Source organism: Marmota marmota, unplaced genomic scaffold, assembly GCF_001458135.2.
Source record: "Marmota marmota marmota unplaced genomic scaffold, marMar, whole genome shotgun sequence".
NCBI classification, from domain to species: domain Eukaryota; kingdom Metazoa; phylum Chordata; class Mammalia; order Rodentia; family Sciuridae; genus Marmota; species Marmota marmota.
The window spans coordinates 34,946,501-34,962,969 of record NW_026000005.1 but is presented as its reverse complement, the minus strand read 5'-3'; the positions used below and the strand labels follow the sequence as shown (position 1 = coordinate 34,962,969).

The following is a 16,469-nucleotide window of genomic DNA, read 5'->3' as shown; positions in this document are numbered from 1 at the left end:
TTCTTTTCACTAATGTTAGCATGATATATCTCTTCCCTCTTTCGTTTTCACAAATCAGTGTTTGTCTTTATAGTTAACATGTTGATTGTTGGCAGCAAATAGTTGAGTTGTGTTTTACTAGTCAATCTGAAAATATTTGGCTTTAATTGGAGTGGTTCAATTTTTTACATTAAATGTGATATTTGTGATTGTTGGTTAAGTCTTCAGTATTATTTTTTGGTCCCATTTTTTCATTTTTTTGGTTACTAAATAATATTCATGATTCTATTTTACTTCTTTTGTTTTCTTATAGTTGTTTTATTTTAGTTGCTTCATTTTCATGGATACACACACACACACACACACACACACACATAATTTAACCTTACCATAGTTTGCTTTCAAGTGAAATAATTCCTATTCATTTACAGTGGTGGTTGCCAAGTATGGACACTTTGGCGTTCCAGAGGACATTTGATAATGTCTGGAGAAATTTTATTTGTCACAACTGGAGTGGTATCATCTATTAAGGATTGAGATCAGGAAAGAATGTTTCCAATCTACCAATTACAAAACAGTCCTCACAGGAAAAAGAACCATCTATCCCAAAATTCAGTAATATAGATTTTGAGGACTCCTGATTCAGTATAACATCTTTACAATATTATGTTCCAATTTCTCCTAATTTTTTTTGCTATTGTTATACATTTTCCTTTCATACATAGCATAAGGCTTATGTTTTAAAATTCAATTATTTTAAAAGTGGACTTAAGTAGCAAGAAAAAAACTTACATAATTACTATGTAGTTCCCATTTTTGTGTTTTTTATTACCTTGTGTAGATCCTTATTTCCCTTCATAGATCGAGTTTTATACAACCACAGTCACATTGGTCGTAACTGCCATTTTGCCCACCAGATAAACCTGGCATGCATTTTAAACCCTGTAGGATAAATAAAGTCATCCAATAGTCAGTGGAGAAATTTATGCTGGTAATTGATGCATGGACTGTTTCTTAACTGATATCTGACATATGAATAGGTCATTTTTGGAAAGCTCAGGTATACTCCAGTTTACTTATGACCATCTTTGTATAGTTTAGCTTGTAAGCACATGCATACTGCCTTGGAATATGGGGATGCTACTATCTTGCTGCCACTTAAGATACACTTTTGTCCATGAGCCCCTAATAAATTGTACTATGTACAATTTTGGAGTTGTCTGCCTTTTTCTTTGGTCTCAGAAGTGGTGGTACCTTCCACTTTTGGCAGCTGGTCCCTGTATGCTGTTTTTTTTTTTTTTTTTAATATACCATGTGCTATACTTTTTCTTTTGCTTAAAGAAATTCCTTTTAGATTTTGTGTAGTGTAGATCTGCTTATGATGAATTCTTTTAGCTTTTGTATTTTTGAAAAATAATCTTTCAATTTACAATGGGTTTATCAGGAGGAAATCCCACTATAAGGACAGAGCATCTGTACCATAAAGATGTTATTCCACTGTCTTATTATTGGCATTGTTCTAATAAGATGTCTGTTGTTATCCTTCATTCTCCTGAGTGATGAGATTTCTGGTATGTTTGGAGGGAAAAGACTGTTCCAAGTACTGTAAATTTCAGGCACTGTTCTTTCTAGTCCTTTTATGTGACTCTTTCACTGGCTGTCCTTAATTTCCTTGTACATTTACTGATAATTACTCTGTAGGATGCTTGAGAAAAATCTCTGTCCAACTCTTGGCTTTTCTCTCTGTGTAGGCATCTCCTCTGTATTCTGACCTATGAACTCTAGCTACTTCAGTCTCTGTGGACTATCAGTGCTATTGCCTCAACTCAGAAAATCTGGACTCTACGTTAGTTCCTCTTGCCTGGTGTACAGTGTCTTTGTATTTTTTTTTTTTTTTTTTTTTGGATGTGGTGCTGAGATCGAATTCCCAGTACCTCACACGTGCGAGGCAAGCGCTCTATTCACTGAGCCACAACCCCAGCCCAAGATCAATAATTCTTTTCTGAGTTATTTTTTGCATGGNTTTTTTTTTTTTTTTTTTTTTTTGGTACCAGGGATTGAACCCAGGAGCACTTAACCACTGAGCCACATCCTCAGCTCTTTTTAATATTTTATTTAGAGACAGGGTCTTGCTAAGTTGTTTAGGGTCTTGCTAAGTTATTGAGGCTGGCTGTGAACTCCTATCCTTCTGCCTCAGCCTCCTCAGCTGCTGGGATTACAGGCCTATAGCACTACTGCACCCAGTTGGTGTATAGTGTCTTGAAAACTATTGTTTCACATATTTTTTTCTGTAGTTTAAAAAATTTTGGATCAGATAATAAACATGTTATTTATTACATATGTGTTAGTCGTATTCCCATTACTATAACAAGTACCTGGGAAAATAAACTTGAAGAAAAAAAGGTTTATTTTGGCTCATGGTGTCAGGTTTTAGTCCATGTTTGCTTGGCCCCATTGCCTTTGGGCAAATGGTGAGGCAGCAAGCACATTATCCTAGGAACGTGTGGTAGAGCAAGCTGCTTACCTCATGGCACCTGGGAAGCAAAGAGAGAGGAAATGGAGGGGCTTGTCTCAATATCCCCTTCAAGGGCACACCTCTAGTGGCCAGAAACCTCCTGGTAGGTCCCATCTCATCAAGATTTCACTGTCTCCCTACAGTGCCATAGGTTGAGGACCAAGCCTTTGTAAAACACATGGGCCTTTAGGAGGTATTCATTCCAATCATAGCAGATTCGTCTTGGCCAGAAGCACAAGCCTGACTTTTCTGTATATTGAGTATGGTTGTTCTTCATGATGGTACCTGTTTTTCAAAACTACTAAAACTTTGAACTTAGAAAGGATGTATTTTACTGTATGAAATTTATAACACAACTTAAAAGAAGATTTAAAAACTTTTTAAGTTATAGTTAAGTTGAAAGATTATGCACTTATTAGTCTGAAGTCCTAGAGGGTCACTCATCTACAAATAAGCTGTGTGAATTCTAGCAAATCACTTCATCCTTACTAGGTTGGTGTTTTCATCTTTTAACTGAGGTTTCTGGTGCTTTGCTACTCTGTAGGAGTATGGAGGGATTGATGTTAGGTAATGAATGCACAGGTCTTTGTGAAATTGCTTTGAGATTCTCTTGCATTGCCTATCTGGCTTTGCTTTCATGATTTTGTGGTTCCATCTGTCTTTGGTAGATTACGATACATCAGGGCAGGGATCATATATTTTCACATATATATGTGTGTATGTGTGTTTGTACAGATACTCATGGATATATATTTGAATTATGGATTAAATGGATATTTGAATATTGAAAGTTAAGTGCTATGAGTTAAAATATATATATATATATATTCACACATATATGTATACGTATACATGTATATGTATATGTGTATATATATATATACATACACACATATATACACATACACACATATTTATATATAAAATCAAAGTTCCTCTTCAAAAAACTGAGCAACTCATGAAACTCAGTGGATTATGGTTTACCTTTTTCATTTTCCTTTTGCTTCAGGTTAACCAATTTCTCTGCATGGGAGAGCAAAGCTTTAGGATTCTCTACAGTGGAAGGGGATTATGTTTCTACATGTGGACTTATCATCTTACGATTTTTTTAAAATTTGAAATAATTTTTGATTCATAAAAGAAGAGGCATAATATAGCAGAGTTCCAGGGCTGGGGTTGTGGCTCAGTGGTACAGCCCTTGTCTAGCATGTGTAAGGTACTACATATAAATAAATAAAATAAAGATAGCAGAATTCCTGTATACTCTTTGCTTAGCTGTCTTCACTGTTAAGATTTACATAGTCATGGAACAATCATCAGAACTAAAGATTTAACACTGCTGTTAACAATCCTAACTGAACTGTGGCCTTTATTTGAATGCTGTTGGTGATTTTCATGAGTGCCTTTGTCTGCTCCACACTTCAGTCCAGGACACCACTGAAGATGTCTCTTCAGTCTCTTCTAATCTGTAACAGTTTCTCTGAATCTTTCCTTGGTTTTCATCACTTTGAAGAGTACTGGTCAGGTGTCTTGGTTGAATAGTCTTCAATTTGGATTTATCTGGTATTTTCTCAGGATGAAGGCTAGGAATTTGGGAATGCCACAGAAGAATGTATCTTCATCACATCATGTGAGTGCCTGTGTGGTATCAACATAACTAATTACCAGTGATACTAACCTTGATCACTTGGTTAAAGCATTATCTTCCAGATGACCATTTTCTCCTGTATCTTAACCTATTTCCTAGAAAGCAATCACTAAGTACCATGGATACTCCAGAAGAATGGAATTAAACTCCAGTTCCTAGAGATAGGAATGTCAAAGAATTTGTGAGCATTAAAACCACCACACTAATCAAAAATATATGGAGGGCATATACCTTGAGACTGCATAAACACATTGGCTTTTAAAGTTTCTCATCTCTTTGCCATGGATATTGCCTGTAGCAGCTATTACTCTGGTGTTCTGATGGTGATTTTCTACTTCTCTGATTCCTTCTACATTTAATATTTGGAATTTTTCTGTTAGATTCTCTTCCTCACTTATTTATTCAGTAAATTGTTTGTAGAAATGTGAACTCATGGATATAATCCTATGTTAGATTAATCTACTTCGTTCCAGTTTTGGCCACTAAGAGCTTTTCCACGTTGACTCTCTCTCTCTATATATATATATTTTTGATATGCCCACCACTGGTTGATTCCTGAATTCATCATATAGCATTCTGGGAACAGCCAACAGTGAATATAAAATCCATTTTTCTCTTTTTACTTCTACTTTTACTTTATATTCCAAAGGTCAATTTTCCTGTTTCTATCTCAATGACTTCCCCAGGATAGATATCCGGTCTCTGTCGCATGTTGATACAAACCTCTGAAGTCAACCAATCTTCATTGTGCTTTTAGGGCAGTGCAGGTGGTAGTAGAATTTGAAGGCAGGGAAATAGAGAAAGAGTGTTTTCACCTGAACAGCAAAATGAACTAACTACTTTATCATATGTGAACTTGTGATTGAAAATAGTGTATATATTGTTTTTTTGGTTAGATGAGACTTACTAGTGTTTTTCAAAGAAAAAATAAGGTAGAGAGAAAAAATAAAAGAAGATTCAACTCAGTCTCTATATAAAGCCGATTTCCATTTGACACCTCTGTGTCAAGTGTGACACCTCTCAAGTGTCAACTTTGATGGCTGGGCTTTCTCTTACCTGGTCAATGGGTGAGTGCTTGGAGATAATCAGTTCCTGAGCACCTCTCTCCAGGTAGGCCTTCTAGATCCTGAGAACACTATGAGAAAATGAAAACCGTGGCCCATTGTCTAGTGGCATTGCCTGCTTGAATTCATAACTGCTTGGACTGAGATTCTTTATCAAGTTGTCTGAATTATTCACTAGTCCCTCTGAGCTAACAGTACCTTTAGCACCTACTAGGCCCCGTTGATATCCTTAATGGTTGTACATTTATGCAGCAAGAGGGGAGCAAACAGGGCAATCTGGACTTCTGAATGGTCCCATTCATTCTACAAAAGCTCTGCCTCCTGCCTCACTGCCTTCCAAATCCCTTTCTGTTTCCTCCCTGATTCTCCACGGCTGTGTGAGTTTAGCCTTCCATTCCCCTGTCATGTGGCTCATTTCCAGTGCGAGTTTATTTAGGCACAGTCTCCACACATATATGTTGGATTTTTCAATGCATCCAGCATCCTCTCCTCACCAGCTGCCTTTTTCTACAAATGATAGCTTTTGGACTCAAAAAGAAAAGAAATAAGGCCTCTTCCGCTCTTGGGGAAGCCACCTGCATTCCACCTCCAGATCTATTCTGCTCCATTCTGTTGATCTTGGGTAAACCGTGGAGCTGGAAATGGTAGAAGAAAATTTCAGAATTTCATTTACCTGAACTGTTTATATTTTTTGGACCTCAACCAGGCAGCTCGTTGTATCTCAAGTAAGTTTCAAGTAATTTTTTTTCTGACCTCTGGTGGCTCATAAATTTCAACTTCTGTGTGAAGCTTAATGTGTCCATATTTCTTGATTTGCCTTGACTCACACCAGGAGGGTAGTTTTAGGCTGATAAATGTGACCCATTAAAGCAACTGTTTTGAGTATTTAAAAATATATGTACACATTTACATATGCACACACATACTATGAAACTTTTCTTTTAGTATTGATAAAACAGAGAAGCACATATCATGAGCTGATACTTCTAAATCATTCATTTGTTCAACCAAAAGCTGTTGCCAGGGAAACATGTTTAGATAACTAATATTATGTCTATAAAGCCGGTGCCGTACATAATTTATGAAATCGATCATTCAACAAACATCAACTGATCATCAATTATGTGCCTGACTCTATTCTAATATATGAGGATGAACAAGAAAGGACAAAGTCCTTGCCCTTGAAAACTCACATTTTAGTATGTTCATGAAAAGTCAAAAGCATTGAAGGGAAGCAGGCTAACACTTTTGTTGGGTGCTTTGTACATGGTGCTCAACTCATTATATTCTCACGATCATCCTAGAAAATATTACTGATGCTATATGTCCCCGTCTCAAGACCCTCTGGTTCCTCCACAGGGTCTCTTTCTCATACCTTTATCCATAACAAAGTTCACGTGGATAAGACAGACATGCAGTAGATTATTATGCAGTGAAATACGAGATAGATGTCAAGACTCTAAGGGTGGCAGAAGAGGCAGGCTTCAGTGTCCAGACAGGTAAGGCTCTTGAAACTTTAATGTTCTCAAGAATGACCTTGGAAGCTTGTTTAAAGTGTTGATGTCTGGGCTTCAGCCTGAGAGATTCTGATTCAGTTGGTGCTGGTCCAGAGAACCAGGAATCTACATTTTGACAAATGCTCCAAGTTCTTCGAATGGAGTTGGTCTTCAAACTATTTGACAAACAGAGGTCTAGGAGAAGGTAGACTCCTAGATCATGTAGGTAGTTCCTTCCGGAGTCCAATGTGGCTAAATTTATTTCTTGATAATATTCTAATCTATAAAAAAATCTATAAAAATTATTTATCCATTTATTGATTTAAAAATCACCATTGTTTAACATCTTAGTGTGAATCACATCATTAGCTGCTCTGATCCCTGACCGGAAGGGCAGAGGTAAAGCACAAGGTGCTAAAGCTGAAGAGCAGGAGAGAGCAAAGACTGTATTTCAAGGGCAAGTTGGGAGCCAGGGGCCAGGCTTTGCTTGAGATTCTCTTGAGTCACTGCTTCATGGATACATCCAAAGAGGTGATGTCCATGGTGACGAGCTCAATGCCTCCTGACTTTATTTTGCTGAGATGAATCTCATGTATATCCTATTCCCTTCTGAACTGTTCTCTCCTAAGCTGTTTCTTTCCCCTCCTGTCAGGTGCCTCTCAGAGTTCTCTCTGGAGCCTTCCCAGATTTCCAGGCATAACCTTACCTCTTTGGATAATCCTAAGAAATTTTCAGGCCTTTTGTGTGTAGGGCTGACCCTGTACTCCTGGGTATGCTATTGATGATAGGCACGACTCTTAGCCCATGCACTAGAGTATGCAGGAAATGTTGTATTTTTTTTTTTTTTTTTGTCAGTATAAACACAACTTTTGATTCCTAATTGCTCCTGGTTGCTGGGAAATGCAAGCTCCAGAATTCAGGGTCCCAGGATCTTAAGAGCACCAGAGCTTTGGAGAGGGGCCCCTTCTGGTCATAGGAAATGATCGGCTCTGGTTAGGGCTGCCCATCATTCCTTCATGGGGTTACTTGATAGTGTTACAGAGCCCAGTGACTCTTTTAATAAGACATATTTTGTATCACTGAGGATATGGGGATTTCTGAGGAGGCTGGATACCCATGGTACACCCAGGGTCTAAATCTCCCTGGTGTGTCCCTCTTGAGTTGTTTTCACAGACCTGCACACAGTGCAAGGGCACTGACCTTCCTCATGGTGAAAGCTAGAATAATCCATTTGACTCGGTTAGGCTTTGTTCTGAGATAAGTTGAAACTGAAAGTCAATGTTTCTTTGTCTTTCACATAAGTCACTGAGAGAAGAAATATTAAGACTTGGGTATTTGTTTGCAATTAGAAATGAGGGAAATAATTCATTTTTTGACCTCTTGGGAAAAAATACTGATATTGAAAACTTACTATATATCAGGACTTGGATTATGTTATTGTATTTAATCCTCATGCATTTAATGAAATAATAACTTTCAAATTTTATAATCACAGGGGAAGAAGCAGAATAAAAGAAGGCAAGGAATTTGTATAATAAAAAAATAATTTAGGTATAGAAAAGTGAAGTGACTTGCCAACGGTGGAGTCAACTGGGTCTCTTGATTCCAAGAACAAGGTTTAATTAGCACATCATTATGGGCTTGTCTGCCATTGCTACATATTTGACTAAAAGGATTATTCCCCTAAAACCTCTTTTCTTTAGGGAACAGTACACATTTATATTGTTAAACTATTTGTCCATTTATAATGAGAGCTATAAAAACACTTTAATATTAGGAAAGTCAAATTTTAACAGAGGTCTGTTTTTTCATCGAAAGGTTTCCTTCATTATTGCTTATAGATGAAAGGGAAATCAAATAAGATACAAGAGAGATGAACTTCTGAATCCTAGATTGCCACACTATTGATTTCAATTCCTGCCATTCCTTGACTCCTCTTCCTGAAACGGAATGTGTAACTAATTATAAAAGAGACAAAACTTACTGTCATATACAAAACAACACCTAGGTTTTGATGGAAATCCTGTGATGTCCAAAGTGACTCTGGGAGAGCTGGGTCATGTTCTAGTGTTCCTTCTGTCCTCAAAGTGACCTATGGCAACATCAACCCAAACTAATGTTGGCCTTATTCAACTTCAGATTCTCCAGGGGGAAGACATACTTGATCTTTCCTTCTTCCATAACTTCCCTACCCTTTGTCTTAATCTTGTTTTTCTACCTATGCAACTTGTATCTTGCCTGCTATGAATCCAGCAGTTTTTCCTCTTGTTAAATCTTCAGAAAGGATAGAGAACAGCTGGCTTCCTCTCTGCATATAATAATCCCTCTGAGATTTGAATACTGCTATTCATTTCCTTACCTTTAGTGGGAGAAATTTTTGTTGAACATTTTGGAAGGCCTACCGGATGCAACTTTTAATAAAATATACATAATCTGGAATAAAGCCACCAGATAGGAGGTGACTGCTGTTCAAATCAAAGCATTATCAAGACCATAAAATTTGAAGGCAGACCCAATGTGGAGGGGTGCATGTGGGTGGGGTGCATATTAGAGGGACGGCCACTTTTTTAAAAGTTTTTTTTTTTAAACAAATCAGGGTTTTATTCTAATATACATGGTTAGAACTACTAGCTAATGACAAAATATTGGCATTATTTGCATTTGTTTTCAAATAATTAACTTAAACTCCAAGGGTAATAATTTAGATATGAAGAAATCCTAGCAAGGAGAATAACAAAAGATATAGGAGGCAATATGATTTGTATTCTTATAACTTTCATATTCAATCATCTTATAATAATTTACTGAGAGTCACCCTATCCCAGGCACTATTCTAGATACCAAGGCCACATTAATGACAGGAAAGAAGTCATTGGAATTATCAATATCAAATTGCCTCAAACAAATCTTGGTAGCCACAGTTCCTGTACCTTAAGAATTTTTAGACTGGCCTTTGGAAACACTGATATAAATCCATTCAAAGAAGGTAGAAAAAAAGCAAACATATGAAAAAAATGTTAGCTGCGTAGTCTTTGAAGATTGGAATAATAGACTTTTGCAATCATAGAGCACTCAAGGCAACTTCAAGAGTGAAAACCCTGAGGTCTTGGTGTATTCAAGGAGAGCAAGGAGGGGGACATGCAAGGAACATCGTCAGGAAGGAGAATGGTAGAAGACAGGCCAGCAAGGGTCAGAGACTGGGCCATGGAGGGTCTTGCAGACCAAGGCACAAATTCGGTAGGCTGCACCTGAGAAGAGTCCTGGATGCTGTCAAGGCAGGGATTTGGAGAAAGTGTGCAGACCACAAAGGCTGTGCTTACTCTGAGTCGGGCAAGTTAAATAATCCCCCTGAGCTTTGACTTCTTCATTAGTAAATTTGGAGCAATAAACTTCAGAGAGTTGTTTTGACCATTGAAAAGACAAAGATGCAAAGTGGATAGTATTTAGAGCACAGCAGACTCTGAATAAATGGAGTTGTTGTTACTCTCTGCTGTTAAGCCAGTGTTGATAGCTTGTCGCACTCAGAGCATCTGGCACACGAGACAGTCTTCCTTCCATTTCCTGGAAACTGCATAGTTAAGGATAAGTGGCAAGTATCACTAATAAGTAGTGAAAGCAAGATTCAAATCTGGACTTGTCTGACTCCTGAACCCTCCATTTTCTTCGGTATTTTTTGATAATTCTAAGGCTGACATTCTCGTGGGCTGGCAGACTTTAAGCCCTAAAAATAATTTGAAGTCAGAATGGAGCAAAAATTGAAAACTTGAATCTTGCACTGGCATTGGGCTTATGCAGTGGTCCCAGGGCATGTCAGGGGACAAAACATCAGGATAGAGTAGGACAGAAAAGCTGGGATCTCAGGGGATACCTGAAGCGAGAATATAGGGGCATATATCTTGGTTGCTTTAGACACATAAATGTTGAAAGCAGGAGATCAAGCAAGCTGGCATCTCGACCTCATCATGCTGTTTTCTGGGTTTAGGAAAATGAGCACAAAGCTTATAGAAAGATTAGACATGCTAGCATTTACTTGCTAGTGCTTGCTCAAAATCCATGGACCTTCAACTTGCATGTTCTCAGCCTCACAAGAATCCTTAGCTGACTGTCAGACATATCCCTCTACTAGTGTGATATAGAAAGAGGAAGACTACAGGATAACTTTAGGATAGCCACTGGGAATTAGCAGATGTAGGAGAGAGTAAGCAATGGTGTATGGATTTTGTGATAACAGATTTAGTATTCAGGCCAGGCTCCTTCAAGGACAGCCTCTACCCAGTAGGAGAAACCTTGAGGCTAAGTCAAGCACAGTTTCATGGGAGGGTCCTCAGGATGGGTAACTGACTGGAACTCTTTATTACCCAGAAGTCTATGGTGTGGATTTCTGCGAGGCTCCAAAAATGGCAAGCCTAGTGTCTGCCCAGGGCTAAGAGGTTCTGTGATCTGTTTTTGTTTTTGTTTTTGGTATTGGGGATTGAACTCTGGGGCACTCAACCACTGAGCCACATCCCCAGCCCTATTTTGTATTTTATTTAGAGGCAGGGTCTCACTGAGTTGCTTAGTGCCTGGCCATCGCTGAGGCTGGCTTTGAACTCGTGATCCTCCTTCCTCAGGCTCCTGATCTGCTGGGGAGACAGGCGTGCACCACCACACTCCGCCTGTCATCTGTTTTGAGACTAGAAATGTTATGGAGGTTTTTACATCAGAATAGTGACCAAATCTCCGGATATAGACTGCAAACAATATGGCAGCCAGGGTCCCAATAAACAGCAGAGTTGTGATTCTTACAACACAAAACTTGTACAGAGCAATGCTTAGCACAGGGATGATCATATATATGAACTCAAATGCACCAAAGAGGGGAAATTCTTTGTAAGGCAGGGCCTTAGTTTGAGCCTGTAGTGACCTCAGGCTATCATAATCCTTCTTGTCCTATTCACATCTCTTAGGAAAGTTTAATTATTCTGGTTTACCTCTTAGGTTATCTAGAAAGGGCTAAGGTCCCTTGGGGATAAACTGGCTCTGTTCAGGGGATCTGAAGAGGGAATTGGAGATGATATGAATAATGACAACATGATTTCATGATGCTCTTCTTTCAAGTTTTATTAACTGATTATCTAGAATGTGTTAGGGACATTACCTACTACTGCATTTAACCCCCAATATTTAATAGTCTTCTTGCATCGAATGAACAAGAAAAAGAGTCTCAGGCAGTTATATAAGCTGTCTATTGTTGGGGAAGACCTGGAACTCTGACCTAGCCTTTCTGATTTGGAAGCCCAGGTGAGGATGGTACAGGGAGGCTGTGGGGTGGGACATGGGAGGTGTTTGGTCACTGATATAAACTGTGGAATGCAAAGATCTTTTGCAAAACAGCACTAGATATCACCTAGGTGGAGCCATATGTAAGGTCTTGTGGATGTCTGGGCTTTGGGTGTCACCTTAGGTCCTTTTCCAATCAACATTCTCAAGCTATCTTGGGTGGATTGCTCATAACCTCATTCAGATTAGACTGTTTGGACAGGACAGGAGAGGAAAGTATAAAAAGGCTGGATAGAAAATTAATGATTTGGGTTCTCCCCCCCACCCCACCCCCAGGGAGAAGAGGTAGGAGAGAAACTGTTTTAGATAAACTAACACCTTATTTTTTTGAAATATCTGTTGGGGCTTGAGTTTTATTTTAACCCTAACACATCCCAGGGCTCTCACAGCTGATGTAGTAGCAGGGAATAACTTAGCAGCCCTTGAACAAAGTTATGCAGTGTGATGGGGGAAGTGTCTCTGTTTCCTTGTTTTCAGTTCCAGAAGAATCAAGCCTTCTGTGTAGGCTGCCTGACACAGGCCATGGCCTTGTCGGTGGCTCCTTAATTAACAAAGAGGTTTTTATTTATCCAGCGCAAAGCTTTTCTTACCTCCTTCCCCTGTCCACTCAACCAGCCATGCAAATCAGCACGTACTGAGACCTCAAAGAAATCCAACAGTGGACTTGAAAGAATCTGAGCAGCCGGCTGAAGGGGAGTTTAATAAGCTTGGTCTCTCCTTTTCTTCTGTTTGGATTCAATTTTTACAAGACCCTTGATGTGTTTGCTGCAGTAAAATTCTAGGTCTCTGGGAGGCCAAAGAGATGGAAGACAGTCAGGGAGCTGGGGATGGTGAGGGGTGCATTGGGAAGGTAACGGAAGTGTGGCTTGGACCACAGCCAAGGGGCTGGGCCATTCAGGATTGCCAGAGCTTCACGCTCATGGAGAAAACTTGGCCAAGTCACAGCCTGAAATATAGACCTACCTTTTTATTCCCTCGGGCTTTAAATTGCATGTTTCTTCCCCCTAGATGCCTCAAGCTAGCTTTATTCTCTCTCTTTCAGAAAATTAGAAGCTGGTCACAAGGAACTGGACTTTCACCTGCAGGCTGTGGCCTCTCTGAACAGTGACAAAGGTCTCCGAGGTTGTCAAACTGATGGGAGTTGTCCCCAGTCCTGACAGACAGGGCTGAAGCTAGAAAGAGAATTTAGGTTGTAACTGGCTGTCTCTATACTTTCCAGAGACTGAGGGGGGCCTGAGTTTTCCAGAGAAACTGAGATGAGAGGGGCGCTGGGTTTCCTGTGGTCTTTGACTCTCAGCTGAGTTAGTGGGAAGAGAACCAGCCACAGAGATACCAGAAAGATTGTATCAGCAACCACTCTGAAAGTCATTCTCCATCTGAAAAAAGGAGAAAATGTGAATAATCAGCAAAGGAGAAAATGGTTCCCAGGGATCCCTAGGCCCCTGTGTTTGTGAATCTTATCTAAAAGCTTGCCTTAGCACCCTCCTGTGAAAGCATCAAAGGAGAGAGGGCGGGGGACACAATCTCTGGCACTCAGTGTGGTGAGACGGCAGAATCCCCATCTGCTGAGTTTCCTAGAGTGGGGGAGACAGTGCTCATGGGATATTCCCATGCTCCTTTTGCAGTTGAACTGGAGCCATATGATCACTTCTGTCCAATGGCTTGATCATAAATGGTGTGTGCACTTTAGTGTCCAGGTAGTGAAGAGCCACTGTGCTACAGCCATCTCTCTTTACCTTGCTGGGCCAACCATGACAGGCACATGCTGAGGTGGAAAAGACAGCTAGACGCTAGTCACTAGTTGGAGAACTCCTTCCAGGTCACATTGGATTTTGAATGAGTGAGAATTAAGCTTTCACTGTGCTAAAACATGGAGATTAAGAGCTTTCCCATGCCAACCACTATCAATAATCATCATGACTAATAGGATAGTGTTGGGCTGGTGGTTTCTGGAGACACCCTCCAAGCACATGAGCACTTCTCCAGAATAAGCTGATGGAGTTCTATCTCCATCCAGTCTTGTCAACCCTCCACAATGTTTTGTGAGGTTATTCTGTGGAAGTCTGAGTACTAACCAATCCTAAAAGGTCATCTGTGGATTGTTGAGATCTCTGCAACTTGCCAATGGGAAAGCACTTCCTATATATCCAGATGGTTCTTACCAATGTCAATCTACCAACATTCTAAATACTCCAGCCAAAAAAAAAAAGATGTGATCGCATTGATTTATTCAACGAATATGTATTGAGTGTCTACAAAAGTCCACACAGTTTTCTGGGTTTGAGGATGCAATGGAATTTGACTTGCTTCATGGCTCTTTCTCCATCCTTACAAGATGGTGATTATATAATATGGCAGAAGGCACCATGCCCAGAAGCTGAGCTAGGTGCAGACACATATCAATGATCTCCTCTCAACTTCCCAAGAACCCCATTAGGTAAGAATTCTTTCTCTGCTTTTTCTTATAGATAAGGAGACTAATAGCTAGAGAGACTCCAGGTCACAAGGCCAGAAAGTGCAGAATCTTCTCAGCTCCCTAATTCCACAGCCTCTGTACTCTGTTTGCTAGATGCGGGCATTCCAAGATTCCTTCTCAGATTAACCATGATGAGATTCTGAGATGTTCTCTCTGTGGTCAGCTTTACTCAGTGAACAGAGACCTTTCCTGGTCCCAAGCCTACTGATTAGGATCTACAGACAAGAAAAGATATTGCCAAAGAATCATGAAGTAAAATTTTCTAAAGACAAAAAATCATGAAGTAAAAATTTCTTAGACAAAGTTTGGAGGGATTTTCAGATGGGTGGTTTTCTGGTCTGGACTTCTGATTTCTTCAGGAACCCTAACCCATTTCCTTGGTTGACCTCTCCTCCCCATTGGTGGGTTTGTTGAGGAGGAGATAGATGTCTTTGGTGGTCTGCTTTCTACAATCTTCTCCATGTGAGCTGGCAGGAGATTTTGTTCTTTATTCTAAGTGCATTTCTTTTGATTTAGACTTAAGTAAAATAGGAGAGTAACCATGAAGGAATCCATCAAAGCATGCTGTGAAATAGGTCTGTGGCCCTGGTGTGAAGTTTTAATAATAATGATTACTGGATCAGGTATGGGGAGAAAGGTGGGAATTAAAAGAAGTTGTCCAAAGTCAAGATGCATTCCTTAAGCCAGAATAGGAGAGAAAGGAGCAGACACAAGATGCAGGACAAGGAGTCATCTTGTTGCAGAGCCAAAGAAATTGTCAACTCAGTAAAATATTGCCTTTGATGCTTTTGCTCCAGGGACTTTCTTTTTAATGGTGCGTAATTAATTATCATCATCCACTCTTACTTACTAATAATCTTTTACAAGCGCTTGGGCATTCCAAATGCATGCCATTGTCTAATAGCCAGGCTACAGGGAAGTGGTTCTTGGGTGGATGAAAACTGCATCCCTGGAGAGCTTCTGCCTTGGGGCACATTCTCCCCAAGACTCTGTGACTCACTAGCTGTGTGGAGCTCTGGGAGCTAGACCTTCTCAGTAAGCCTTTGGAATCCTGCACACATGCATGCAGGACAATGGTCTCAGCAAGTGATACAAAGTGAATACAGCCCACTTCTTCCTTGGGGGACAGAAGAACCTTTGAAAATTCTGGTTGTCCCTGAAGAATAACCCATGATTACCTCACTTCGGTCGCTGCTCAACATGAACCGCTGTGGGCAAATCATTTACCTTAGTTTGCAGCTCTCCAACCTGAGCTGGGCATAAAAGGTGCTTTTGCTTTTGACCTCACTCAACTGCTCCTGAAGTGACTGAAGTCATCCAGCTGAAAGGAGTCGAGCTCTTCAAGACAGGTGCAAAATAAAAATCACCTATTAAGGTTGACTTCATAGTGATTATGTGCCTTGAACTAGTGTTGCAGCAACTTGTCCTCTGCCTGTGGCTTTTCTCTGGCTGTTTTGGGGCTGAGAGGACGTGAAGGTAGGTGGTGAGAAGGGAAAGGGAAGAGAGAGTTAACAGAGAATGCCCTCTGCTCAGGTGCTCTGCGAAGGCATCTAGACCCTATTATCTTGTTTAATTTTCACCATGACTTTTTAAAGTGGCATAGCTAGTTTTTCAGAGAAAGTGAGGCTTAAACAAGTTGTGAGCAGTCAAGAGAAGTTAAGCCAAATCCCAGTGCCAGAGGGGTCCTGAGGCTCTGTCCACTCTGAGAAACCCCTTCTTAGGTTGAAAGGTAAGGTGAGAGCCTGGTAAAGCCAGGGGGAAATATCAGAGCATTCATTCCTGTACTGCCCTCTTGTTCTCTTCATTCCACTTCTCTCTCAGGCCAGCCCCCAAATTGAGCCCATCCTGAGAAATCAGAAATGACAAAAACATAAGGCTGACGCCTCCAACCCCCTCCCCCTGCATTCTTGAATACAACACCCTCTTTTCACCCCCCCCCCCACCTCGCTTGCTCCCCCCAAGCGACGTACGG

At 40.2% G+C, this 16,469-nt stretch overlaps 1 long non-coding RNA gene across 1 annotated transcript in view; it reads left to right on the top strand.

The window, feature by feature from the left end:
* The window catches only part of LOC125618223, a 62,517-nt gene that overhangs the window by 14,959 nt on the left and 31,089 nt on the right, over positions 1-16,469 (top strand). The gene's annotated exons all lie outside the window — the stretch shown is intronic.